Source organism: Lepidochelys kempii, chromosome 1, assembly GCF_965140265.1.
Source record: "Lepidochelys kempii isolate rLepKem1 chromosome 1, rLepKem1.hap2, whole genome shotgun sequence".
NCBI classification, from domain to species: domain Eukaryota; kingdom Metazoa; phylum Chordata; order Testudines; family Cheloniidae; genus Lepidochelys; species Lepidochelys kempii.
The window spans coordinates 290,863,372-290,890,269 of record NC_133256.1 but is presented as its reverse complement, the minus strand read 5'-3'; the positions used below and the strand labels follow the sequence as shown (position 1 = coordinate 290,890,269).

Genomic DNA, 26,898 nt, shown 5'->3' with positions numbered 1-26,898 from the left:
CAAATCAGCAGGAGGGTTCTTGGCCTGGTAGCTCTGTTGCTCAGCCTGATCTGCAACTCTGCTGGGGTCATGGACATACCTGAAGCAGGAGCTGGAAGCAGGATCTGCTGACTGGGGAAACAACCAGAGAGCCTTGGCTGACCAAGCCCTCTCAGAAAGGAGAAGAACACATTATTTTCTGTTTTTCTTTTCTTCCTTGCCTTCCAAAGGCCTTGTAGACTTCTGTGGGATGTGGAAGTATACTGACTTTTTGTTTGGACTACTTTTACACCCACCCATCCCCATAAGGCACCCCCCACAGATATCTAGCTGTGCTTTGGATTCTGAGACAAGAGCGGCACCCACCCTCTTTCCAAAAGGGTGTCAGAGAGATATAACCTACTACAAGAATACTGGCTCTCTATTTCTTGAGAACAGTCAGCATGCTACTGGCAGTGTTCATGTGCTTACAGAAATAACATATACCCACCTAGACACTGCTAAGGGCAACAGACCAGAGCAGCAAACACAGGTTTGAGCTGGTGGGTTCTTCTCAGCAGCCTAACAGGTTATTGTGAAAGGGATGGTTCTGAGAAAAAGTGATCATCTATTCAGACAATCTTGAGAGGTTAGTTAATGACTTAGACATCTTGAACCCAATCCTAGGTATGTCTGTGTGTAGTTTTTTTTATCATCATCTGGCTGTATTAGTCTGTGATGGTTACTTTTGGTTAATAAATTGTATTTGCATTTGTTTTCCAAAACAGCCTAAAGTGCAACATGAAGTGGCCAGTGGAGCCAGAAAATATTGACCGCAGCCTTGAAACAGGGCTGTTAACCTTTTTGTAACCCTGACCAAGTCAGGTGCCTGGGTCCCAGAAGTAAAAATCAGTCCGTTACCAATACTTCTATGTGTCACACTGTCAATGAGGTCTGAAAAAGTTATTTGCAAACTTTATGCAGGAAGATACAGAATTACATAAACAAACTGCAGCTATTAACCTGAACAGTTTTTCCTCTTAGGCACTCTTCTCCTTTATTCTTTTTCTGAGACCCCTTTCAGAAACCATGGTACCATCTATTGCCAGACTCCAGTGATGTTGTATTATATCAGCTAGAAATTCAAAAACCAGAACATCAAGTTTACAGGAAAACTTGAAATTTCAAGATCAATTTCATTCTGAAATGGAATGAAATTTCAAAAATTCCATGTGAAACAAAGTATTGATTGTTTCTAATTGAAAACTGCTGACAGGAACATTTTCGACATTTTTTATTAGAAACAATGCAGTCTCAACATGTAAACCCAGAAAATGAATAGTAAGACTGGCCCTTTTGAATTTATTTTTCAGTGCATCAGTAGGCAGGGGAAGGGAGCATGGACTGTCCCTAGACTCCAGGCACACACCCAACTGAAACAAAAAAGAAACATCAACAACATAACCCTCTTCAACAGTGGGAGAGTGGGAGATGATTGCACTGTGACCAGTTCTTCACTAACACCATTATCTAATGAATACTGGTATTAATTTGCTGCACTTGGTTTAGAATAAATATTTCCACTAATATGTAGACCAGTAGCACACTAACACACTATACTACAGCCCAATCCTAGAACACCTTAAGTAGTTGTGCTAGAAGTATCTTAGCAGTTGCATGTCTTTTTCTCAGGATGCAAATCCAGCTGAGACTGCAAAGGGAAACTCTAGAACACTGTGTTGTCTCTAGAAATCTCTAAGGTTGGTCTCCATAATTCATCAAAGAAGTTGTCATGAGAACTTACAAACTTGTGTAAAAATAGAGTCAGTGGCCCTCTCCACTGCTTCATATCCTGATGGGGCCCACCAGAAGATGGATGTGGCAAACCTGTGTGGGTACCCTGGAAATGCTCCTAATACCTGGGTAAGTAATGTATTCAGCTCCTTTGTAGCATGCACAAGCTCACAAGTTTCCCTTTTGCTCAGCCCATACTGGTGAATTCAGGATCAAGAACCCTTCCAACAACTCACAAGTAAAGGAGAATCACCAGGGAATTACAAAAAGAAAAGGAGTACTTGTGGCACCTTAGAGACTAACCAATTTATTTGAGCGTAAGCTTTCGTGAGCTGCATCGGATGCATCCGATGAAGTGAGCTATAGCTCACGAAAGCTTATGCTCAAATAAATTGGTTAGTCTCTAAGGTGCCATGAGTACTCCTTTTCTTTTTGCGAATACAGACTAACACGGCTGTTACTCTGAAACCAGGGAATTACAGCATCTTCTAGCCATGTAGGCCAGTATTAAACTGTCCTGGATTTCCTATTGTAAGCAAAGTGCAACCATATGCAACCCTTACTACAGCAAAAGAATGGAAGAAAATAATAACTTTAATTTTTTTCCTGTTAACAGCGTAAATAGAAATAAAAGATCTCTATCCATTTGTCTCATTTATAGTCATTTACATAACCTGGCATCCATGAAGCCTTAATATTAATTAGTTCATGTTTCAAACACCTGTACATTTTCAGTGCCTTTCAGATCCAGCTACCTTTTGAAGACAAGTCCCTTTTCCATGCCCTGAGGATGTCACATGTCCTAAGTACACACTGAGAATGTTTACACATAGAAGAAATGTGGCTGCTTCCCCATTAAACGCCGATTTAGTGTTCAAGAAATAAAAGCTTCCACTGACAGCATATTACAGACCAGAATTCTCTTACTTTTTCTTTTACAGTCAATATTTTATTGGCTATTTCTAAAAAGTCCTAGATGATCAGTAGGAATGGCCCTGGGGCTGAAAGTCCTTTTACACAAACAATGCAGCAATTTAAATTATGTTCTGCATTATGTTGAATCTTACATTATTTATTAGCAGTGCAGCTTTATTCAGCCTTTTCTTCTGTAAACTAATGCAGATTTAAAAGTGTCCCGCTGGTAGCTAAGGTCACTTTGTAAAAGTAACACCTGTGTGACCACTATGTGTTTGAATATATATATATATATATAAATTCCCTCTATGCCATTCCTGTCATGTTTGCTCAGTGAACAAATAATTTGACACTCTCATTACTTCAGGTACAAGGTAGCTTGTGAAAATCAATCTTCTTTCTGCTTCATACATCACAGCCTATAACAGACACAAAGTGCATTCTGATTCTGAAATGAAGCTGGGGAAAAATACAGGTCTATTGTCGTAAGCTACTTTGTTTGATCTAGATGGGTAAGAAAAGAAAGAAAATGGGCACTTAGCCTGGTAAAACTAGGAAACGTAGCACAGGAATCACAGAGGAAAACTTGATATACAAAGCAAAGGTATTGTTTTTGCAAAGTGATCCTTTACCAGAGGGATACTTTTATACTAGAAAGAACAAGTACCTGTCGGGTGTTTAGTGCACTGCCATTCAGAAATATCTTATTCAGAAATGGTTAAAATACTGCTGGCTGATCTGTACAAGTTCTGTGAACATGGTTACCATCAGCCTAGCTGCACAAGTGACAGCAACACAGAACGTTTAGACACCTCCATAAAGAAAACATGAAAAAAATGATCATGCTATTAAGATCCTAATACATGACAACATCCCTTTTCAAGACAGTATTTAAGTATGTGCTTAACTATAAGTAGGTACTTAAATCATTTTGGGAAAATGGGTCTTCAGCAAATATTTCATGTTAAGCACGTGCTGTCCTGAACAGGGATTGATTTAAGCATGTGCTTAAACGCTTTCCTGAATTAGAGCATAAGAGAGTAAGCACTAGTGAGAACAAGCAGGTATGAAAATGCAGAAATTCCAAATATTGAAGCAATAAAATGTGAAAACATGCAACAACTTCAAAAACAACTCTCTTAGTATAATTCAATTAATTGCCCAATAACTGGTATACAAGAGATATGAGTAAATACAAGTCATGATATGTGTCCACAGTATCTCAGACTGCTTGGATGTGCTATTTACTATTTAGTATTTATAGTACTGCACTAAAAATCTGATAAACATGGTCCTTTAAATTTCCAAAGAAGTTCACTTTATGCACCTGACTCTCTACAACTTTAACAGGAATCTCATAGCTAAATTTCTTACAGAAATTTATAGGGAAGTATTTTTTTTCCTAACTAGATATTTTGAGTTTTGCTGATACTGCCTTTGCAACTGATATGATACTGATGAATGGCCTTCTTTCTTGACCACTATCAACATTCATCTCCAGTGCTTCCAAATTAACACCAGTTCTTTGTGGACACGACTAATTGCAATTTTCAACCTCATAAATTTTCAGACATGACACCTAACCAAAAGCAATAAAGAAAACAGAGAAGAGTAAACAAAAAGTGTACTGTCCTTCCAGCCAGCTGCAACTCAGACAACATAGACAAATTTCATTGTGTATTTAATCTCTCTTTTCCTCGCCTTTTATTATCAGTTCAGCAACCCATGCAAAGTAATGTTTCATCTGACATAGCAATGCTGTTTCATTATAGAACATCCAGACAACAGAACTCTAGTTATATAGATGAGGGGTCTTGTGGGGGCTAGGGAGTAAATTCACTCAGTACCCTTATAAGTTAAAAAAATCAAAGTATAAAATTAATGCTACTGGTTGTAGCCTCATAGTACATCCAAACTGTTATTGTATTGTACTTATAAGTACCTAACATAAAGCATTACAAAATATTTAAGTTTCTGTAGTACTCAACATGTTTAATTTGGCCATTGATTTTCTAGACTCTTCTATAATAAGCTCTCACAGCTAAACATTCACCATTAGAAAGTGCTTAGGCTCCAATTCACATAATTTTCTCTGGTATTATTATTCCATTTTAAACTCTTTCTCTCTCAAGTTCTGTGCTTTAGGGATTTTAGGTTGTAGGGGGTACTATCTATTCACTTAATCATCACTGCAACAGTATTTGCTTATATCTTACACTTGATCCTTTTGCAGATGGTTATTTAAATTTTCTTTATTCATATCTCAGTAAACCTTCCAGGATGAACTGAAGAAAAAGGATAATGGCTCACTGGGCTTTGAACAACATGTCTCATTGTGACTTGAAACTCTTAAGTCTATTGTGATTTCATAAAGGCCACTGCAGCAGCAGAGTTAAGCTTTCAGAGGAGATGTTAATGTCTTCATCATTTTTAGTATGTTTTCCTTTTGTATGTTAGCTCAACAAGTCAGATTCTGATTTGTTCCAAGACCAAAACCATAAACAGATCTGTGATGATACGGGTTACTTTCAGGTCATTTCACCTTCACTACAAAAAAGTACCCACATATTTCTGTGTGATATCTTACATGAAGAAAAAGGACAGATGGTCTCTCTAATGACCTGATATGCACACACCACAGTGTTAGGTTCCTTCAAAATTATACAAAAATAAATAATGCCACACACTAGTTTTACTTGACAATTTGAGTACTTTCAGGTATTTTTTTGGTGACTCCAACTAGAACTATTACCTTTTAATGCTTGTCTCACCACATCATTCAGATCTCGCCTATAGCTATAACAGTTGGGCAACCTTTTTCAACTGAAACATTCTTTCAGTATAAAATGCACCTTTGGTAATACTGAAACATTTTGTGAATTTGTTTAGATTTTGCTGAATTGTTTAGGTTGAAAACAAACCTTACAAAAATGAAATAAATACATTTTCATTTCAAAATTCCATTTAATTTTATTTTTAATATAAAAATTTTAAAATGTTGGAAATCAAAATGAAATGTTTTCTTCCATGTCAAACAAAATGCACCATTATCCCAAAAGGATTTTAAATAACATTTTGAAAAATCCTGTTTTCAGTTCAACACAAAATGATTTTTTTTTATTTGGAATTCCCAGAGAACTAAAAGAAAACATTATTCTCACAGCTCTAATAGCTAAAATCTTGTCTTATTTCATGATCCCTCTTTGCTTCACCAGTAAAACCAATCTCAATGCCCTCTCTATTTCCTTCTCCCACTCTCCCTCTGCCAGCCATGCTGCCCCTTATAATGGAAACACTTTCAAACCTGTTCAACATACCATCTTCCTTGCCTCTTCAAAATCCCCATTTCTGTAGTCTACCCACAAATGAGTTAATATTAGAGCTGGCCCCACAGGAAATTCTGACATTTTGAAATTTTCTTTCAAGCCGAGTCATTTTGATAATGTTGAAATATTACAATACACACAGATGTATAATGTAAGATCAACATGAATGAAAAGTTTTTTAAAAGCTAAAAAAATGAGTCAAACCAAAACAAACTGAAAATCAGACTGAAACAAGCAAAAAAGTCAAAACAAAATACTCTATTTCAATTCAAATCATTTCAAAATTTTTACATAGAAAATTTCATCAAAATTGACACATGCCCGTGAAATATTTCAATGAAATAGCATTTTCCATGAAAAACTGTTTTACTGAAAATTCCCAAACCAATTCTAGTTAATACATTTAGATATTAAAATTACATATATTTCAGAACCATCGAGATGTGTGCATGCCTGAACCAAGTAATCACATGCCTTTATTATGGTACTAGTGTCCTGCCTCTCCCCTTCCTAGCCTTTTATTATCTTTAGCTGCAGTGTCATGTCTAATTTTAAACTGCAAGCTTTTCTGGGTAGGTACTGTGTCTACACTGGTTTCTGTGAAATACCTCACACATTTCAGGATCCTCAAAACTAACAATTGTTCAAGAATCCCTATGTTTTGAGCAGGACACGTTAAGCAGGAAATCTTAAGACCAAATAACATTCAAATATCTACATGATGGTAATATAGTGACAGAACTCTACCAGCCTAAGCTACGATTCTAGCATTTAAATTCTCTGTTTAAGCAAGTCAAATTTATCATTCTAATTTAACAAAAGACAAAATTAAAAACCAAAAGTACAGATAAATCAGCTAAGACCTTGTTTTTAATGAGATATCACCAAAAAAGCCAGCCAGCTATCATTTTTGGTTAGATCTGATTGATCGGGACAACTATGCTTTCTCTTATCCTTTTATCTCTTTAAAATGTGCCTCCAATTCCCATTCTGTAATGTTTAAGATGACCCCAAGAGATAGTTATCTTGTGTCTATGGGATCATTCATTACTAAGATACCTTTGTATCTTTCTTTGCTGAATTCGAGCAATGCGATTGAACGTGGGTGGTTATTCAGTGATTAACGCTCCCACAGTTTGTTTATAACTCACTCCCTTTTCCATCACTCTTGTTTCAAATTGAAAATCTTTCTGTTCTCACCAAGGATTTTTTTTCACCCCTTGCTAACAATGACATCATGGAAACACACACAAACAACAAGTTGGGCAGGTGTGTTGTTTTCCTAAAGAGGCCATCCACAGAAAACAACAAGCTCTATACTTGCAGGAATTAATTAATTTTTTTAAGATTAAAAATTAAAATTAAGGCCACCCAGAGAAAACAATAGGATTTAAGTTTGAAATAAAGGTACTTAAAGAGTGAGCTCTCATAGATTTAAATTCAGACAGCTCTGTTCCCATCCATAATCTCTTTCACACCACATTAGGGAAGCAATTTGTAGACTTCTACACCTTTTCCATTAGTGGTGATAAAGCTACATGTGCGGTTACAATTCTGCTAAATGATCTTTCCTGACTGAAGATTAAATTCTGCTCTTCTGAAGATCTTTGTCATAGAACCATAGAATATCAGTGTTGGAAGGGACCTCAGGAGGTCATCTAGTCCAACCCCCTGCTCAAAGCAGGACCAATCCCCAACTAAATCATCCCAGCCAGGACTTTGTCGAGCCTGACCTTAAAAGTATCTAAGGAAGTAGATTCCACCACCTCCCTAGGTAACGCATTCCAGTGTTTCACCACCCTCTTAGTGAAAAAGTTTTTCCTAATATCCAACCTAAACCTCCCCCACTGCAACTTGACACCATTACTCCTTGTTCTGTCATCTGGTACCACTGAGAACAGTCTAGATCTATCCTCTTTGGAACGCCCTTTCAGATAGTTGAAAGCAGCTATAAAATCCCCCCTCATTCTTCTTTTCTGCAGACTAAACAATCCCAGTTCCCTCAGCCTCTCCTCATAAGTTATGTGTTCCAGTCCCTTAATCATTTTTGTTGCCCTCCGCTGTACTCTTCCAATTTTTCCACATCCTTCTTGTAGTGTGGGGCCCAAAACTGGACACAGTACTCCAAATGAGGCCTCACCAATGTCAAATAGAGGGGAACGATCACGTCCCTCGATCTGCTGGCAATGCCCCTACATATACATCCCAAAATGCCATTGGCCTTCTTGGCAACAAGGGCATACTGTTGACTCATATCCAGCTTCTCGTCCACTGTAACCCCTAGGTCCTTTTCTGCAGAACTCCTGCCGAGCCATTCGGTCCCTAGTCTGTAGCGGTGCCTGGGATTCTTCCGTCCTAAGTGCAGGACTCTGCACTTGTCCTTGTTGAACATCATCAGATTTCTTTTGGCCCAATCCTCTAATTTGTCTAGGGCCCTCTGTGTCCTATCCCTACCCTCCAGCATATCTACCTCTCCTCCCAGTTTAGTGTCATCTGTAAACTTGCTGAGGGTGCAATCCACACCATCCTCCAGATCATTTATGAAGATATTGAACAAAACCGGCCCAAGGATCAACCCTTGGGGCACTCCACTTGATACCGGCTGCCAACTAGACATGGAGCCATTGATCACTAGCCGTTGAGCCTGACAATCTAGCCTACTTTCTATCCACTTTATAGTCCATTCATCAAGCCCATACTTCTTTAACTTGCTTGCAAGAATACTTGTCCATCATAGCAACATTTTGGTAGGTCTCTTTTGTAACTGGGGAAGCGGAGGAACTTATATTCAGCTCTGCTTTCTTTTTCACGACGATTAGATCTGTCAACAGACATGCACTTTTGCCAAATGCAATCATTGTTGAACTCATATGTTTTCATATATGATTCCCATGAATTTTTGGTCACGCTTTCAATTAGGAGTATTCAGAGTAGCAGCCATGTTAGTCTGTATCCACAAAAAGCAAAGGAGTACTTGTGGCACTTTAGAGAATAACACATTTATCTGAGCATAAGCTTTCATGAGCTACAATTCAGTTCACGAAAGCTCATGCTCAGATAAATTTGTTAGTCTCTAAGGTGCCACAAGTACTCCTTTGCTTTTTAATTAGGAGTATGTTTTTCAATAGCAAATGACAGTATGGCAAAGTTACTCAACCTTCCAAAACTGGTCTCATGCGGCGACAAAAGTAGCTGTAGCAACACACATTACATTGGCATCACCAGAGAGCTGCTAGAGCAGAGTGTATCAGAAGACAACAAGGTCAGGCTGCCCCACCCTTTGAGCCCCTAGACCCAGCACATGGCCCCAGTGAACCTTTTACCACTGCATTGAGCAGAAGCTCTCGCAACTCTATTGGGGGTGGGGGAAGAAAGAGAAAGATGGGCCAGATTCCCCCAGCTACTCCATAGATCCACCATAAGGTGTCAACAGCTAATCCCCAGACTCCAGGGAAAACATGTGAGGTACGAGCTCCTCCAGTTCTGGGGGAAAGGGACAGACAAAGCCAGGCCAGGCGGGGCTTCCTTCCGACCATTAGATGGACCCAGAATGCACTCCTCCTTAGTAAACAGCCTTCTCCTGCTGCCAGCTAAAATTGTCAAGTCCTGTAAGCTCAAGTAGTAGCAGCCTGTACGGCAGTGCTGCAAGGTCAGGATTCAACCATCCTGGAGATTCGTGATGCAGAGCGGGTTGTTTGTTACAGCTGCACATAATAGGATTTGGTTTTACATTTTTCTTTAAAAACAAAACTAGGAAATTACACACAAAAAGCCCTTCTTAAAAGAAGGTTATTTAGGTTGCAAAACCAATCCCTCAAAAAGTTAGGATATACCAGATTTTCAGTTGCCCTTGAAACCATAATTCAGGACCTGGTCATAATAATACAGTCTTCAATTCGTGATCATGTGCTATTTTTTCCCACAGGACCCCTGCCTCTTTCAGTGCCCAGAAAGCACACTTAAAGGGGACCTTCGGGGGGAATTAAGGTTGAACAGGCAGTCTTAAAATTGGCATCTGACACAGAATGTAATACAACAGCTTCCTGAGAATCATGCTGTATGCACAAAATTCTGCCATCTCCTCTCCCTCTGTCTCCCCCCCCCCAGCATTCTGAAACAGTTATGAATATATATTAATAATCAGCTGCAATTGAAAAGGCTGCATGAAAGGATCAGAGTAATCCATGCACTGAATTTCTCAGAACAGGGACAGATCCGAACACTCAGAGTTTGCATGAGAGGACTGAGTAGGGTGGTTAAGGTGTCAGACTGAAACCCATCGTCCTTCTTCCTTGTAACCTCACTGAATTTTCCAATATCTCCTCTATCTATAACTCCTTTTTTTCAGGAATGGCAGCAGCCCTGGAACTTAAATATTAGCTCTGGTGCCCTAACTTTCATCTAGGGCTCTGTCACAGTGCATGCCCAAGCAATTATGAGATTTGAAAGTTGTGGCATGGGGACCCAGGCCAAAAGGCAGAAAGATGTGCCAGGGTCCCACAATAGGGTTAAAAATGCTTGTCTGAGGAGAGCAGAGCTCTGGGACTTGGTGAGGTAGAGAGAACAAGTTCTCTGAAAATTATAAATACCACCAAAAAGTGAGTGACATTCAAGCTCTTAACACTACAAATAGCAAAGTATCTGAGCCATCCTCAATTTGTATTTGTCCACATCCTTATTGACTGCTGGATCCAAAGTCCTCTAGAGAGCATCACACACATTTTCTACTTACTGTATGGTACACTTGGCTCTCTGATTTAGCTGCAGAGCTCCCTACTGATATCAACTCTGAAGGAGCTTAAGACATTTTTTTTTAAAAAAAAGTCAATTCTAACTTACTTTTCGTAAAGACCATACATGGTTCTCTCCTTTCTGAGAAAAACTTAAGAGATCCCATGCAAAAAGGAGCACAGGATTTGCAATGGAAAGAACTGTGTGTAAAACAGCATGTCCCTGTTATGCAGCTGCCACAATATATGTATTCATTATTATTGTGGGTTGGGTTATATTTTTTTGAAACAGGTGGGTAGAACAGCCACCCTTCATTATATACAGAAATTAAGTATGCGCAAGACTAGTAAGGCTACATTTGGAGACAGCTAAATAGTCTTGAGCTAGTCAATGGTCTCTGAGTATTCAAGCCTTCATTTAGAAAAATGTAAAAAACAATTAAGCTCCTTTATGGAACCAGGTAGCTGAAACAGGTAGCAGTCTCCACCCAAAACATAGGCACATGTGATTGCCCACTACACAGGCACATGCAAGGCACATGTGGGCAGAGGGGTTTCACTGGGTATAATTTTAGTTGAGGGATATGTATGAAAGAGAGAAGCAGGGAGAAACACCACAGAAACAGACACAGAGGAGGAGCATCAAGGACACACCCTGAACAAGCACTGAAAGTGTGGCTCTGAGAAAAAAGTAGAGAGAGCTTTTGGGGCAGAGCGCTGGCTGAAAGAAGCTTGGAACTGTGAACTAAGAAACTATCTTCTGTTGTGTGATTCCTCCTGTGCTCAGGAAAACAGAACTTTGGACATTTTTTTGGTAAGCAAAGAGGGTTGCATAAAAGATACCTGGCTCCATCCATCACCAATTTCTTCTCTTAATGGAAACAACCTACAGAACCCCCAATTTTTCCTAACTGCTCAGGACAAAAGGTGCACTTCTAGAGTCTTTTTGACAGGGAACCTTACAAATACCTTGCTTACATGAATTAATGTTCATAAGAACCCTGTGACGAAAGGGGGAAAAACGTATCTACATTTACCCATGGAGAAGCTGAAGCAAAATAGAGGCCAGTGGCTTGATTCGCAGAGGTTCTTAATACCTGCAGCAGCTATTGAAATCAGTGCGAGCTTCAGGTACTCAGCACCTCTAAAAACTAGATCATAGGTGACTTGCCCACATTAACACAGGAATTCCTTAAAAGAATTAACCTCAGAAACCAGACCTTCTGACTCCCACTTCCGCACTTTAACCCCTTTGATCCTAAAAAGACACCATAGCACAATGGAGGAGTGGCCTGGCCACTTGGAGGAATCAGGGAACAGTTACCGTCTGCAGTATGGTCCTCTCACCAAGGACCATAATTTACACTACAAAGTGCAGTATATGCGTCTCAGCATTCCCCAACACAGCAAATCTCTTCAGGTAAGTTCTCCCTTTTTCTCTCTTTTTACACAGAAACTGAAGATACAGGTTTCTCTGCCAGTTTCTAATGTTCTTACTCACAGTGAGTAGCACTTTACTCTACAAGGAGCCCAGCTGATGGAGGAATGTTCAGATTATTATAAAGTTATTAGCATCTGGTCCTGTCCTGACTCCATATCTGCCCTTTTCTGACATAGTGCAATAACTAGATTTAAGTGGGAAAATACATATTTTAGTTAAACCACTCAGTTAAGGATCCACCATGCCAAAATTTATGATGGGTGGATTCATACTTTTAGAAGAATGGCAGAATATTGTAGGCTATAATGTAGGCATGGAGGCTGCCATCAAAAGTGTCTTAAAAACAGGTTACACTTTTCAGAGAGATGCAGTAGGATGCAAAGTGAGAACTGAGCCCAAGTACCTTTCTATAAATGTGTTTCACAGAATAAAGGTCACAAGTACATTTTCCCACTCTGGCAGTGTAAAGGGCCCTTAAAATGGGAGTAAATTAGTATATATTAAACTCTTGCCCAAATTTGGGTGTGTTCCTTAATACAGCTTTGGATGAGAAAGTTCTCAGGTGTTACCACATTTACACAGGATTAACTACTTCTCACAATCTTTGTATTTGCATTTTTACTGAAGCTTAATGGAACAAAAATCTGATTTACATTCATTTGTATTCATTTATTAAAGAGGCTTATTTTAAGTATAGTTTTTTTTTATCAATCACATTGCCACTGACATTAGACACAAGCCTGTCTAGGGTTCTGTGTATTTTTGTTTCAGGCAAAGTGGATTGTATCCAGTGTCTGTTATACTAGAGATTAGAGAGGATTATTTTTGATTTTTCAATTTTTCATTTCATAACAATTAATTGGTGCAGTCTAGGAACTAAGCCAAATAATGCCTATTTTGCTTTGTAAGTATCACAGCGTCTAATTTGGCAGCATATGAGAGATCTAGAGTTCAACAGAATTATTCTACTGCTGTCCTAAAAAATACTTTGTTTCTCATATACCAAAAGAGAGTATTAATTTTCAAATGTACAAGACTTAAAGAGTGCATTTCAATAATAATGATAATTAGCTAATATGACATAAGAAGAGCCATAAATGAAATAGCAGTAAATTTCCAAGGCTTCTGAAGATAGACAGTAAGACAGAAATGTTCACAGTATTTTTTATTTTTAAATCAAGATTTAAATTTAATAAGAGAGGATTTCAATTTAGTAGCAGGTAGACAGGTATAATATTGTATGCATCATCTAATAAGAGAAACTGCTATGATATTTTCACACCCTTGCAGTCACAAAACACTCTGAGATGATGTAGATATTGCACTGCCTCTCACCACCAGAAGAAATTATTGTGTTTGCCAGACTATTATTAAATTATTTAGATATGATACTGCCAGTAACAGTTCATTACACATTGGTATAATAGTGCAAGATCATTGCAATCTTCAAAAATTGAAGGAAGGAACAATTTGAGAGGAACATAGAATCTGCACAATCTAAACCAAAATAATATCAACTCTCCTCTTATGTCAGTTGATCCTCTAGGCTTAAGTGTAATTTTAATCCAACATTATTCAGCTTCCAGCTTCAAGAAGCATGGTTCAGATGAATGATTCTACATTTCATTGTCAGAGTTACAGGAGACAAGAGTCTTTAATCATGTTGCTGCAACAAAAGATGCTTGCTGCTCATCTTTTGCTCTTTGTGTAATTTGCAATTGTGAGTCTTCACTAGCAGTGCCTCTATTTCACTTACCTACTCCAACGTTGTCAACTCCTGAGATTTTATCTCAAGTCTTGCAATATTTGGTGTTTTTCTTAAAGTTCCTTTGGAGTCTAGTGGTTATGTGACAATCACAGTTTTAATTTTTCCTCTTGGTTTCAGAGAAAAGCTTGAAAATATGAACACTCAAGGCTCAAACACCAAGAGGCAAATAAAAAATCCCAACATTCATTATTTTACAATCTCATGTTTTTATCAGATCAGCTTGTGATTCTGAATCAAGATTTTTGAACACTTGTGATTGGTGATACTTCTACTCACATGGTATGAAGCCACAGGGAACATTCAGTAGGCTGTGCTATAAGGATATGAATGAAGCTTTATACCTATTTCCACTGCCACTGTATTTTGTTTTCTTTGCAGGAAATGCCCCATTGTGAAACACAGGTTAGCTGAGGCTACATGCAGCCCCACTGCTAGCCGGAAGTTGCGGTTCAGTTTGACTGGGAAGGGGGGAAGGGGGGAAAAATATAATATAAATGTTCGAAGAACTTTTCTTTGTTTTTAAAGAATCCCTGAAACAAACCCTCTGCCTGGGATGCTGCCACAGACCTCAAAGAGTAGATGACAAATACAATTTCTAATTTATCTTTTAACTGGTCAATATTTTGATAAATATCTCCACTGGGCTATGCAATATGACCCTGATTCAGTATTGGGACTACTCAAGTGCTTAAAGTTAGGCACTTGTACCTTGTTGAATTATGGCCTATATTCACCTTTCTGTTGTTTACTATAACCAGTAAGTGGCTGAAACTTGTTACTGTGTCTGTCACTTTTACACTGAACATATGAATAGGTTGAGCTGTCAATTAGACTCCATTTTATTGACTGTCACCAAGTCTTTTAGAACCTTTTATTTAATGGCCTTCTCCACACTACGTTTTCTGACCTTTCGTCCACAAAAGTTACATGATCTCTTATTGACTTCTCCACTTCCTGTCTCCTGATTTCCTTCTCCATTTGTCTACCCTGACTTTCTTCTCTATTGTTTATTTTTTAAGATCCCTGATGAAGAAGGCCATGCATCATAAGTAAATGTATTTAGTTGATTCAATGTGCAGTCAAGATTATTGAGAGAACTCCAGATAAAAATGCAAGTTAATTTTTTTCCAATGTTTGCTTTAAAATAATAGAAGAAGTTAATATTTTAAGTTTTGTACTTCCTTATCCAAATTATGTACTGATGTTGCAAGGAAATGTATTCTTAATAGCGATATTAACAATGATAAATTCACTCACATCATTGTCGTTGATGTCTAATTAACCTAAATGCCCAGCTGAGTATAGTAAGGATTTGCACAAGGCAAGTGAGAGTGACACGTTGGAGGAAGGAGAGAGAAGTGGGATTTTTCCCAAATTGAACTTTTAAGGTCAAGATAAGTTAGCCAACAAGTGAGTCTGAAACTGCAGCAAGAAATACTTATCACAGGAAATTCATACTTTAAATGAAAACCTGTTAAGATAAATGGAATAATCAAGATAAGACTATATAGAAGTGTCTCTACAATGAAGACATGTCTGAAAAGAGCACAGACATGAATTTTTAGCTATTTTTAATCATAATGTGAATGGTGCAGCCAATTCACTGCACAATGCACTAGTGCAGAATGTGTCACCTGAAATAGGGTCATGGTTTACCTTTACTGATTAAATAAGGTTTTTATAGGAGACTAGATGATCACTTTCATTGTTGTGGCTCCTCCACTGTAATCACAGAAAGATATATTCACACTATACTGTTTTCACTGCCACAAACAAAAGGTATTAAGAGAAATCTGAACAGTTTTGTCTGACTGGCAGCTATAATGGTGAACTCCCAGGGACACAATTCTAGGAGTAATTCTCTAAAATAATACAATAGCCATGAAATCATAAAGTCATTTTCTTCTGGTATAATTTTTTCAGTGGTATTTTGGCTGCCAGAGTGCACCCAAGTCAAGATAAAAGTTTAGGCGGTGGCAATTCAAGTTGTAAAAATAGAAGGGCATGAGCATAGATCTACTTGAAAAGTACGTAAGCACCTCTTTATACATAAAATGAGACTTATGACATCTTCAAAGCTTGCATTTTTATCGACTCTTAACTACTAACCCAGAAAGAATTAATCTTATAAAGCCCAAGATCTGAGTCTGAAAGTCACTAGTGATCCCAAACAGCACAGAGATGAACAGCAACTAGAGCTGAGGAAACAATAGGAGTGGGGAAAAGAGGCAAATAGTCAAAGCAGGGATCTGTCAATAGATTTAAGGAAACTGATGTGTTCTTGGTTATTTTGCAAGTAGGAAGGGAGAATAAGTTCATCAAATAATAATTCTTTGCTCAGCTCTAATGACTTTTCTTGAGAGGCAAAAGATACTTCCCATGTTTGTTTTGTTTCAGAAAAACACATTTTGTGAGGAATAGGTGAAGTTGGATCATATAAGGTATTGGATAACTCTATGGGCCTCAGAATAGGTTTTTTCTACTTCACAGGGTTTCTGTAAGGCTTAATTACTGTCTGAAAAGTATTTTGGAGATGTAGAGTGCTGTACAAATGCAAAGTTTTATTAATTATTATTATCATTATCATTGTCTAGTTAAAGTTGAAACACGGACTGAGGTACATATGCACAGGTGGGTGTGACTTTTAGATATAGGACCTAGAAATTAGGGATGGGTCCATTCCAAAACCTCAGATCAGAGACCCACAAACCTGGGGGAAGTTCAGATCCAGATAAAAACTTTGTGAGTAGGGCTCTCTCTACAAGAAAGATTAATTAAAAGCTATTTCAGGTCTGCATAAGCCTGTGTATTTCTTTTTAAGATCAATTGGTTGGAAGGGTGTTGTCAGTCTTCCTTAATAATAGACATTTCCTGTGTATTAATGTCACTGTTCTATCACATCCTCAGGTCAATCCATAGCATAAGCCAGTATAAGCAAATCATAGAATCATAGAATATCAGGGTTGGAAGGGACCTCAGGAGGTCATCTAGTCCAACCCCCTGCTCAAAAGCAGGACCAATCCCCAATTAAATCATCCCAGCCAGGGCTTTGTCAAGCCTGACCTTAAAAACTTCTAAGGAAGGAGATTCCACCACCTCCCTAGGCAACACATTCCAGTGTTTCACCACCCTCCTAGTAAAAATTTTTTTCCTAATATCCAACCTAAACCTCCCCCACTGCAACTTGAGACCATTACTCCTTGTCCTGTCCTCTTCTACCACTGAGAATAGTCTAGAACCATCCTCTCTGGAACCACCTCTCAGGTAGTTGAAAGCAGCTATCAAATCCCCCCTCATTCTTCTCTTCTGCAGACTAAACAATCCCAGTTCCCTCAGCCTCTCCTCATAATGCTCAGATCCTGATTCAAGGAGAGGATGCAACAAGTTCTATATTATACTGCCGGAGCAAAATGGTACCTAGATTGGTAAGTACTGTGTAGACAGACTTATGAAACACATTTAATTATTATCATGTTCAGGTGTGACATGCCTGTCAGCTGGGGCTGGTCAAAAATTTCAAGTGAAACATTTTCTTTTGGAAAATGGAGTTTCATCTAAATTGAAATTTTCCACGAGGAGAGATTTCAGCAGAATTTTCGTCAAGGAAAATCAAAATACAACAACTCATTTTATGTCAACATGAATCCGTGACCTCCTAACATGCCACAGTGCCCAATAGGAGTTGTAGTTCTAGGTGCCTTTTGCCCCCTTTTTTCCCTAGCTGGATTCTCTGAGTAGCTGCAGTGCATTGTGGGACTCAGTAATCAGACACAGAACTCCAAATGTGCACTACAGCAGCTTGGCCACAGGAAAGACCACAGTACATCATGGAAGATATAGTCCAGGTGATAGGAGAGAAAAGATACATGACGGACCAGAACTACAACTCCATGAGGTACTGTGGTAGTTCAGGAAAATGGAGAGACTGATGTCAACCCAAAACAGACATTCCCAACATGATTTTTTTCTGAACTTTTCATTCGATAAGAAGTTCTGATATTTTGAATTTTTATCCCCATTTGGGACAAAAAGAAACAAAAATATCAAAATTTATTATGTGATAAGAATTCCAGGGGGGTTTTAATCAGGCCTCCTCTCAACTAGATGGCCAAAGCCAATTTACTCCAACATTTTGATGAATGAAGCCTACAGTTCTCCCATTCTCCAGGGTAGATTTCATATTCTTCTGTATGCTATCCCAGGTACAGAAAATGTATTATCAACAACCTTGTAATCAATTAATTGTAAATATTTATAGCTAAAAATTTCCTCGCTGCATGCTCTGAATGCCATAAATGCAGAATTGTTTTTCATACTGCGAGATTACTTACAAATGTTGATCCTCTTTGTCTCTGATTGCTTTGAGCACCCATAATTAATCCTTGCTTTGAGTGCACAAAATTAGCCCTAAGGTAACTTGTTTTTGAATGTTTAATCAGAAATTTGAGGTACTTAATTTTATCTGATACCTGAAAACATTTTTCAGTGCAAATATTGCAACTACTGTCAATCAGAAAATTAGGTCACGTATGCACAGTGCTGGATCTTGTACCTGTGAAAAAGTAACATTTGTCAATACGTGTGAAGTGACTAGACACCCTTTAAAGTCATTTGTAAAAAAAAAAAAAAAAAGGAATAATATCAATTTAGACAAACTATTGTATGCAGACGCTATGCTTTTACTGCAGCTAGCTAGGAATCTTTTGTGAAACTCTAGGCAAACTACAGAATACTGTTTCTACTCTGTGAAAAAGTTTAGGTATATTTCAGGAATAAGAAGGTGCAATTTTACTTTGTGTTAGCTGCAGGTCTCAGTCCATTCCTGAATTAAAGCAGTTTTCCAAAATTTCAAGGGTTCATTGTTTTAAAATGCATATTGAAATTATATACAGACGCTCCCCGGGTTACGCAAGACCCAACTTACACAAAGTCGCACTTATGGAAAAAGTTCCATAAGCCAGAAATAGAAGTTTCGAGTTGCAGAAATTTTTGCGTAACAATGACTTACGCAAAATTTGAGTTACACAAGGCTTTCCAGAATGGAACAATTGTGAAAGTAGAGGGACATCTGAAATCAATTCATCACAAAGTATCTACACTGGGAAAAGAAAATTAGGGGGGCAGTGAATAGAGTAGACTATTTTTTATCAAAAACATACTTGCAAATTTCAAAATGTATTCAAAATTCAGTACTTAATATTCTTTTCCAACTGTGAATTGACAGATATTTGGGGGTGCCAGATATTTGAGGGTAATTCATGGCTGTTTTGCAATGCTACCCCCCAAAAACCCACCAAATATTATAACTGTCATTCTTCATGATGTGTTACACATGTCCATTCCACTGTAGGTGTTTGTTTGCTCTACTTTACTGTTGTCACAGAGTTTTTCTCTTAGCATCATGAGCGCCCTCTGCTGTCTCAGATAGGCATAAAGGGCCAAGCTGCCCCTTACCCCCCTCAAGACTCCGAGAGAGAGGGGAAGGAGGGTGAGTCTTAGATTGGACATGTGCAACACATCTCAAAGAACAACAGTTATGAAAAGGTTAGTAACAGCTTTTTCTTCAAGTGATTGCACCTGTCCATTCCACTGTAGATGACTTACAATCAGTCCCAGCTTGAGATGAGTTCAGAGTCTATTTGAACAGGGACTAGAGGACCACTTGTCCAAATTTAGCATCATCTCTAGATAGCTGAGGGGTAGTTTAGCGAGGGGCAAACGTGATATGATGACCAGGTTGCCACTTTGCAAATGTCTAACATCTGGATATGTTAGCCAGAAATGCCACAGAGATTGCTTGGGATCTAGTTGAACGTTCCAATATTCTATCCAGTGGCTTCACATTAGCCAACTGGTAACACAGGCGAAACAAATGGATATCCATGATGAAATCCTTTGTATGGAAACAGGACTGACCTCCATTCTGTCCTCAAATGCAATGAAGAATTGAGACAAAAAACTAAAAAGGTTTAGTCCATTCCAGATAAAACACTAAGCTTTTCTAACATCTGGAGTCTATAGTCCCTCCTTATTACTGTGAGGCTTTTGGAGGAAGGTCAGTAAGAAAATTGCTTGGTTGATATGAAAAGTGCAGCCCATCACAGTAATCTGATTGCAGGCCACGAGACATTTTGATGATGTTGACCATCCGCAGGCACAGCCCCCGCAGCTCCCAGTGGCCGCGGTTTGCCATTCCTGGGTGATGCATACACTCCTTTATATCCCCGAGAGTCGCCATGTTGGCTGAAGGACTTTGTGGTGTAACATCCAAAGGAATTATTTTGAAGGTTTACATTGTATAATTTGTTAATGTATGGTTGTACCAATAAAATGTTTGGAGGGGGGAAATGTAGGATTTGGGAACGGCTGCTTATGAGGCATAGCTCCTTTAAGAAACCAGAAAGTGGAGCCGAAGGGAAGAAGAGGAGGGAGAGGAAGAGGAACCTAGAGGAGGCGCCAGTAAGACCCCTGGACTAAGGTTTGCCCTTGTTTGCATTTAAACTTCAAGTTACCAAAATACCAACCACAGTTCCCACCCATGGAATAAGTTCAGAATATACAGCAGAAATCTGCAGAGCTAGAAGGAGGAGAATTTTGTCCTTGAGGTAAATACAGCTCAGTATCAGTATATATTTGGCCAGATTCCTCAAAAGGATAAGTAGTAAATATTGGGGTGGAGATCAGCTGTATTTAAATTAATAAACAGACTCTATGGGTCCCCAAAGGATCTTCCTTAGCTTTGAAATTTTCCTTTTTGCCAACTCCCGCATGGCAGGCCACTTATTTTTGGTGTTATTCCTTGGGGATGGGGAGGGGAGCTAGTTTGAAGATTATCTGGCATTCTTTCAGATAAGATGTAATCTTCTCCTGTTTTCATACATCACGCGTTCTAGGACTGTGCTGGATCAGATAGCACAGAGTACATATAGTTCCCTTGCTGGACTTCAGGAAGCCCAGGAACTAACCAGGTTTAGAAATAGGATCTGGCTCCGGAACATTACCTCATGGCACAGGCCCTCAGAGGGATTTTCATAGATTCATAGGTTTGTTAGGGGTACTATTAAAAGCAACTAACTATCAAGGCCCAAATTGGTTGGATTTGGGACTCAGTTTCCCAGTTTAACCTGCAACAGATTCCAAGTCCAGAAGAGACCATTGTAATCATCTAGTCTGACCTCCTAAATAACACAGGCCATAGAATTTACCAAAAATAATTCCTAGAGCAGATCATTTAGAAAAACATCCAGCCTTGATTTAAAAATTGTCAGTGAGGGAGAATCCACCATGACCCCGGTAAAGTGTCCCAATGGCTAATTACTCTTACCATTAAACTTTTTCTCCTTATTTCCAGTCTAAATTTGTCTAGCTACAACTCCCAGCTATTGGATTATGTTATACCCTTCTCTGCTAGATTGAAGAGCCTATTATTAAATATTTGTTCCCCATATAGATACTATAGCACCACCAGAACTGGACCGAGTATTAGAGAAGTGGTCACACCAGTGCCATATATTGAGATAAAATAACCTCTCTATTCCTACTTGAGATTCCCAAGTTTATGCATCCCAGGATCACATTAGCTCTTTTGGCCACAGCACCACACTGCAAGCTCATGTTCAGCTGATTATTTATCATGACCTCCAAATCTTTTTCAGAGTCATGGCTGAGGGAACTGGGTTTATTTAGTCTGCAGAAGAGAAGAATGAGGGGGGATTTGATAGCAGCCGTCAACTACCTGAAGGGGGGTTCCAAAGAGGATGGAGCTCGGCTGTTCTCAGTGGTGGTGGATGACAGAACAAGAAGCAATGGTCTCAAGTTGCAGTGGGGGAGGTTTAGCTTGGATATTAGGAAACACTATTTCACTAGAAGGGTGGTGAAGCACTGGAATGCGTTACCTAGGGAGGTGGTGGAATCTCCATCCTTAGAGGTTTTTAAGGCCCAGCTTGACAAAGCCCTGGCTGGGATGATTTATTTGGGGTTGGTCCTGCTTTGAGCAGGGGGTTGCACTAAATGACCTCCTGAGGTCTCTTCCAATCTTATTCTTCTATGATTCCCAGGACAGAATCCCCCATGGTGTAAGTATGGCCTGCATTCTTTGTTCCTAGATGTATTCATTTATATTTACATTTTAGCAAAGGTAGGAGCCAGAGGTTAGTTAGATGGTTGGGGGGAGGAATGGGATACTTATTTTAATCTTAGAAGCTTTGTATTAAAGTTTGGGATTTTCTGTGAGGTTTCAAAAATTGCCTCTTTTTTCCTGATCTAGTCCAACTATCCTTAGCTTTCAACAATCCTTTTAAAATAAATCAATAAATTCAAAGAAATAGATTATTTGAGCTGGCACCCTAATGTACTCATCATTCTGATCAAAAGCAGGTTTTACTGAGAGTATGTCTACACTTGGAGCTGGGTGTGTGATTCCCACCTCAAAGAGACATATTTGTGCTAATTCTTATAGAGCTAGCACTCTTAAAAACAGTATCACAGCGACAGAGCATAGGGCTAGCCGCCTCTAGTACTTGCCTGGCATTTCTAACAGACAAGTACTCTGGGCACCTAGCCCCTACCACTGTTTGTGCCTCCCTGGCAACACTCTACTTTTAGAGCACTAGCTTGATGAAATCTAGCGTGAGTATATCTCTTTGAGCTGGGAATCACACCCCCAGCTTGAACTATAGACACACACTTAATATTGATATCTAAATACCTAAAGAGATCAGTGCTTTCTGCAAGGTGAATATCTGGTCCGTAGGCAAGGGAAGAACTATATCTAAGGTTAGAAGAGCATAAATAATGAGCGCTTGTATGGTTAAGTTAACAAAAATGAAATAATGATACTCAAAGAGTTGCATACATATCTTATGGTCTGTACAACATAAACTTTTATAGATCTTCAGGACAAGACACATTAAATCTTCTGGTTTGCACTTGAGAATACTACACCAGTCCTTGAACAAAGATAGTCATGAACAGCAGCATACTGTCAATCTCCTCCTTTTAAGATCTTGCCCTAAACACCAGGGCAGGAAGTAACTTTGTGCCAAGAATTGACTGTAGTCAGAGAGGCAAGTTCTCTTGCTATTTGTAACAGCTCCCCTGATCAACAGGACACGCACAGACAAAAGAGAACAAAATAGCATTTTTCAAAAGATTTTCCCTTGCTTGCATGTTTTTAAAAAAGTTAACTTTGTAAGACCTTGTGTAACAGCACTGTCTAAAGATGCCTGCCATAACAATAATTTTACAAAAAGTAATGGTCAAGTGTGAGAGAAGGAAAAATTAACATAACTCCCTCCTATTATACCCTTTCCTATCTATGGTTATTAGTAAGGTGAAGAGGAGAGTTCTCACTCCCTCTCCCATGTAGAAACTGTAGAAAACAAGCTCATTTGAAAGGAAATAGCAAAAATGGATGTTGGCTGGATCCTAACTATGAAACGTGGATCAAGGCCCAAGCCTGGGTGGGGGGCGGTGACACAACAACAACAAGGCCTGAGTTCAGTCAAGAGGGTCAAGGCCAGAAGCAGCAGTCCATACTTCTGTCATGCCATAGGATCAAATTGGAGCCTAGGTCAATGAGCCACTCTGTGTCAGAGCCAAGGCAGGGTGAGTGGAAGAGAGACAGGGCAAGGTATCAGGAGCAGAGAAGGGAGTCAGGAACCAGGACCTGGAATAAGACAAGGTATCCGTAGTGCACATCAGGGTCTGTTGCAGCAGCAAGCCAGCTGCATAGACAGCCTCTGGGTTTTCTCTAGGCCTTAAATACCATGCCTGGGCCAATCCAAAAAAGTGGTATGCACCACCTCAGGGCCTCTGTATGTGGGATACCCAGTGGTGCTCAAGACCTTAGGGTTCATAGGGTGCTGTTCCCCAGTTCAGAGCTATTGGGTGGTGGTGTGGACACAGAAGTGGCCCAGGAGCCAGCAGACACAGATTTGCAGATCCTTACAAATGTAAACTGAGAATTAATTAAATACTGTGCATTTACATATGAAGAGATAATACGACAGTATCCCAGAGTAATTTGACTCTTCTGGAATATGCTGATCATAAACGGGGATTAGTGTTTTTAACAGAGATCTGCAAGGCAACATGTCCAAGCTAAATGGTGACTGAACCTCAAGAGCTGTTAAAAGATCATAGCTAGAGAAAGAAAACGTTCCTGTCCTTCATTTAAAAGATAAGAGGGATTTTCATGAGGTGGAGCACTGCAGAATTGTACCTCTTAAACAACAGGACCTTAAGTACAGTACAAAGAAATAAGAAGGCTGAAGGGCTGATCTACAGGGCTGCTATGTTGTACACTGGGATTGTATGATGGGACACTTAAATTAATTCCTAAATAAAGTACTCAATTTCTTAGACCTAAAGCAAGATAACCACATGGCATCAAAGCCAATACTGTAGATTATCAACCATGAGAATGTCATATGATTTCATTTTTTACTTTTTAAAAGAATACTTGTTAAATTCTGTGGGCATTTTCCTTATTTCTGCAAAATTCTATATTACCTTTTGTGACAGGGTCAGGCCAGATGGCTATAGGAGAGTAACAGAAGGCAGATATATTAGCCCCAGGCTAAGTAGATCCCTTTTCCCTGGGTAAGGTAACAGGAAAGGTTCCAGAACAATCAGGAACCTTCTGGAGACAAGACAGGCTGATTGGCTGCAGGTGTTCTAATCAAGAAGCTGCTAGAATCAATTAAGGCAGGCTAATCAGGGCACCTGGGTTTATAAAGGAGCTCACTTCAGGAGTAGAGGGCGGGCCCGGGTTCCCCCCAAATCCTCCCAACTCCTGGTTAGACACAGGAGGAGTCGACCTGGACTGTGGGTTCAGAAAAACGGCCAAGCTGAGGGCTGCCATGAAGCTCCAAGGCGAACAAATCCGCCAATAAGCGCAAGACCCACCAAGGTAGAGCAGGAACTTTGTCACACTTTATAAATAAAGGACATAGGCCATCAATGTCCAAGGCAAACTTCAGAGACTTAACAATAAATTAACAATCAATGCAGAGCAAATTTCAAATACCAGGAGTACTGGGCTTTATTTCTTTATTTTTTGGGGGGGAAAAGTCTTGTGTGAAAAAATTGCACCCCAAACTAGCTGTTCAATAATGCATGCCAAGAAATCCAAGGATGAGAATGAATAGTGTTTCAAAATGCCATTCCCAAAAATACTCTTTTTCTACGGGGAGAAATTCATGAAAAAGCAACTGCCTATAGTTCATCAGAAAAAAACCTCACCCAAGTTATAAATTCATCAGAAAAGTCACCAGAATGAAATGCCATTATAATTCAAGAATCAAGGAAATAATTCATCTCCCTATTTATGAGCCTATGAATGCTTTACCAAGCAGCTGATGTGCTGTGTGCCATAGCAATTTTAAAATGAATCCAATGTGTCTGCAACTCTGATTCTTGAAATATGCTCACTGTCATTACACAAAGTATGTAACTTATGAAAACCTTTCTTTTTAAAAAAAAATAAATGAAAAGCCACCCAATTCCTTGTAAGATTCCCAAGCAGAATTTTTCAGGTGTGCAGTAGGAGAGAACTATAATATTTTTTTAAATAAATCTTCTTCATAAACATGATTATGGAAAGGTGAGAAGAAACCACGTGATCAGACTCAATGAAATTACTTTTGAGATATACTTATCTGTCTAGGTACTTTTATGGCCCCAGTACTATAATATGACAGTTCCCATATGCAGCAAAATGGATAATGGCCGTAACCTTGACTCTGCTTTGACTGAAGATATCTAATAGTGAGGTGATACTACTGCAACTAGGGGAATGGAGCAAGACTGAGCACTTCCATGTACTTATAGGTTCCATGTGAATCAAAACATCTGTTCAAACCAGCAGAGTTCTGGTGCCCATCCCTGATGACCATACCATGCAAGCTTCTAGCATTCCTCAGATTTAAGTTTTGACTATATACCCTTTGGTTGGCAAGTTATGTTTGATTTTAACATAACAGACTAAAACTGCACAAATTTCAGAAAAGAACAGTTGTTAGTGTGTTGCAGGCAGTAAAACAGGCTAGGACAGTGTATAACAACCAATGTAATAGAAAATAGAAACAGAATATTTTATTGCTTCCAAAATAACTGCATTCTCCTTATTTTTCCATAACAGCACATAAGTGTTGTCTGCTTTGCCAAAGAAAAATATCCCACTAAACTTTTATTTCAACAGTAGGACTTTTTCTGTCCTTTTAAGTTTAAATCTGTACATGTCTGTGTAAAACTGTCTCTTGTAAAATAGAGCAAGAGAACAGTTAAACTATTCAAAACAAATTTTTATATATGCTCTAATGACAGCTGCAAATGCTCAGCACCTCTCTGGATTGGCTATGTAGCAAAAAACAACTCGATTTTTTGTGGGGCAAAGCTAAAGGTTTTGAGGATCTGAAATAGAGCGTGTAAACCCTGCACTGGTGATGAAGGGGTTATGTGGGAAAAGCTTGCCCTGACCCCCCACCACCAGATCTATCAATCATATACAGGCAAAATAAAGGCTTAAAAGCAGATAAAAGACAGTGCTTAGCAGCTCTGAGAGAGGGCAGATTGACCAATTCCCCCTCATGCTTTCAAGGAGACAACAGGCTCTGGTATACTAGCCAGGTAGGATTCAGCAAGCCTCACAGTGAGCCATTAGGTGGTTGGTACTGCTACCTCTCTGCCCCTTTCAGAGTTAGGGAATTTGGGACTATGTTAAAGGGACCAGGGGTGGCAGCCAAAAGCTCCATCCGCCTCAAGCACAGTTGGGATTGTTTAACCAAATTTTGTACCATAGAGACTCCTTCTTCAGGCAGATGGATGCACCCTAAGAAATTTTCACCCTCCAGTTGGTAGGAGGTGCCCATCAGCAACCCTAGAACTGTGACAGGATCTAACCATTCTCTTGATGTCCCCTCATAGGGTCAGGACTATAGTAAGGTCATCTGGGGACCAAGGCAT

The 26,898-nt window shown here is 39.1% G+C and overlaps 1 protein-coding gene across 15 annotated transcripts in view; it reads right to left on the bottom strand.

The window, feature by feature from the left end:
* Positions 1 to 26,898, bottom strand: part of TAFA2 (TAFA chemokine like family member 2) — a 289,386-nt gene that overhangs the window by 85,406 nt on the left and 177,082 nt on the right. The window lies entirely within an intron of this gene.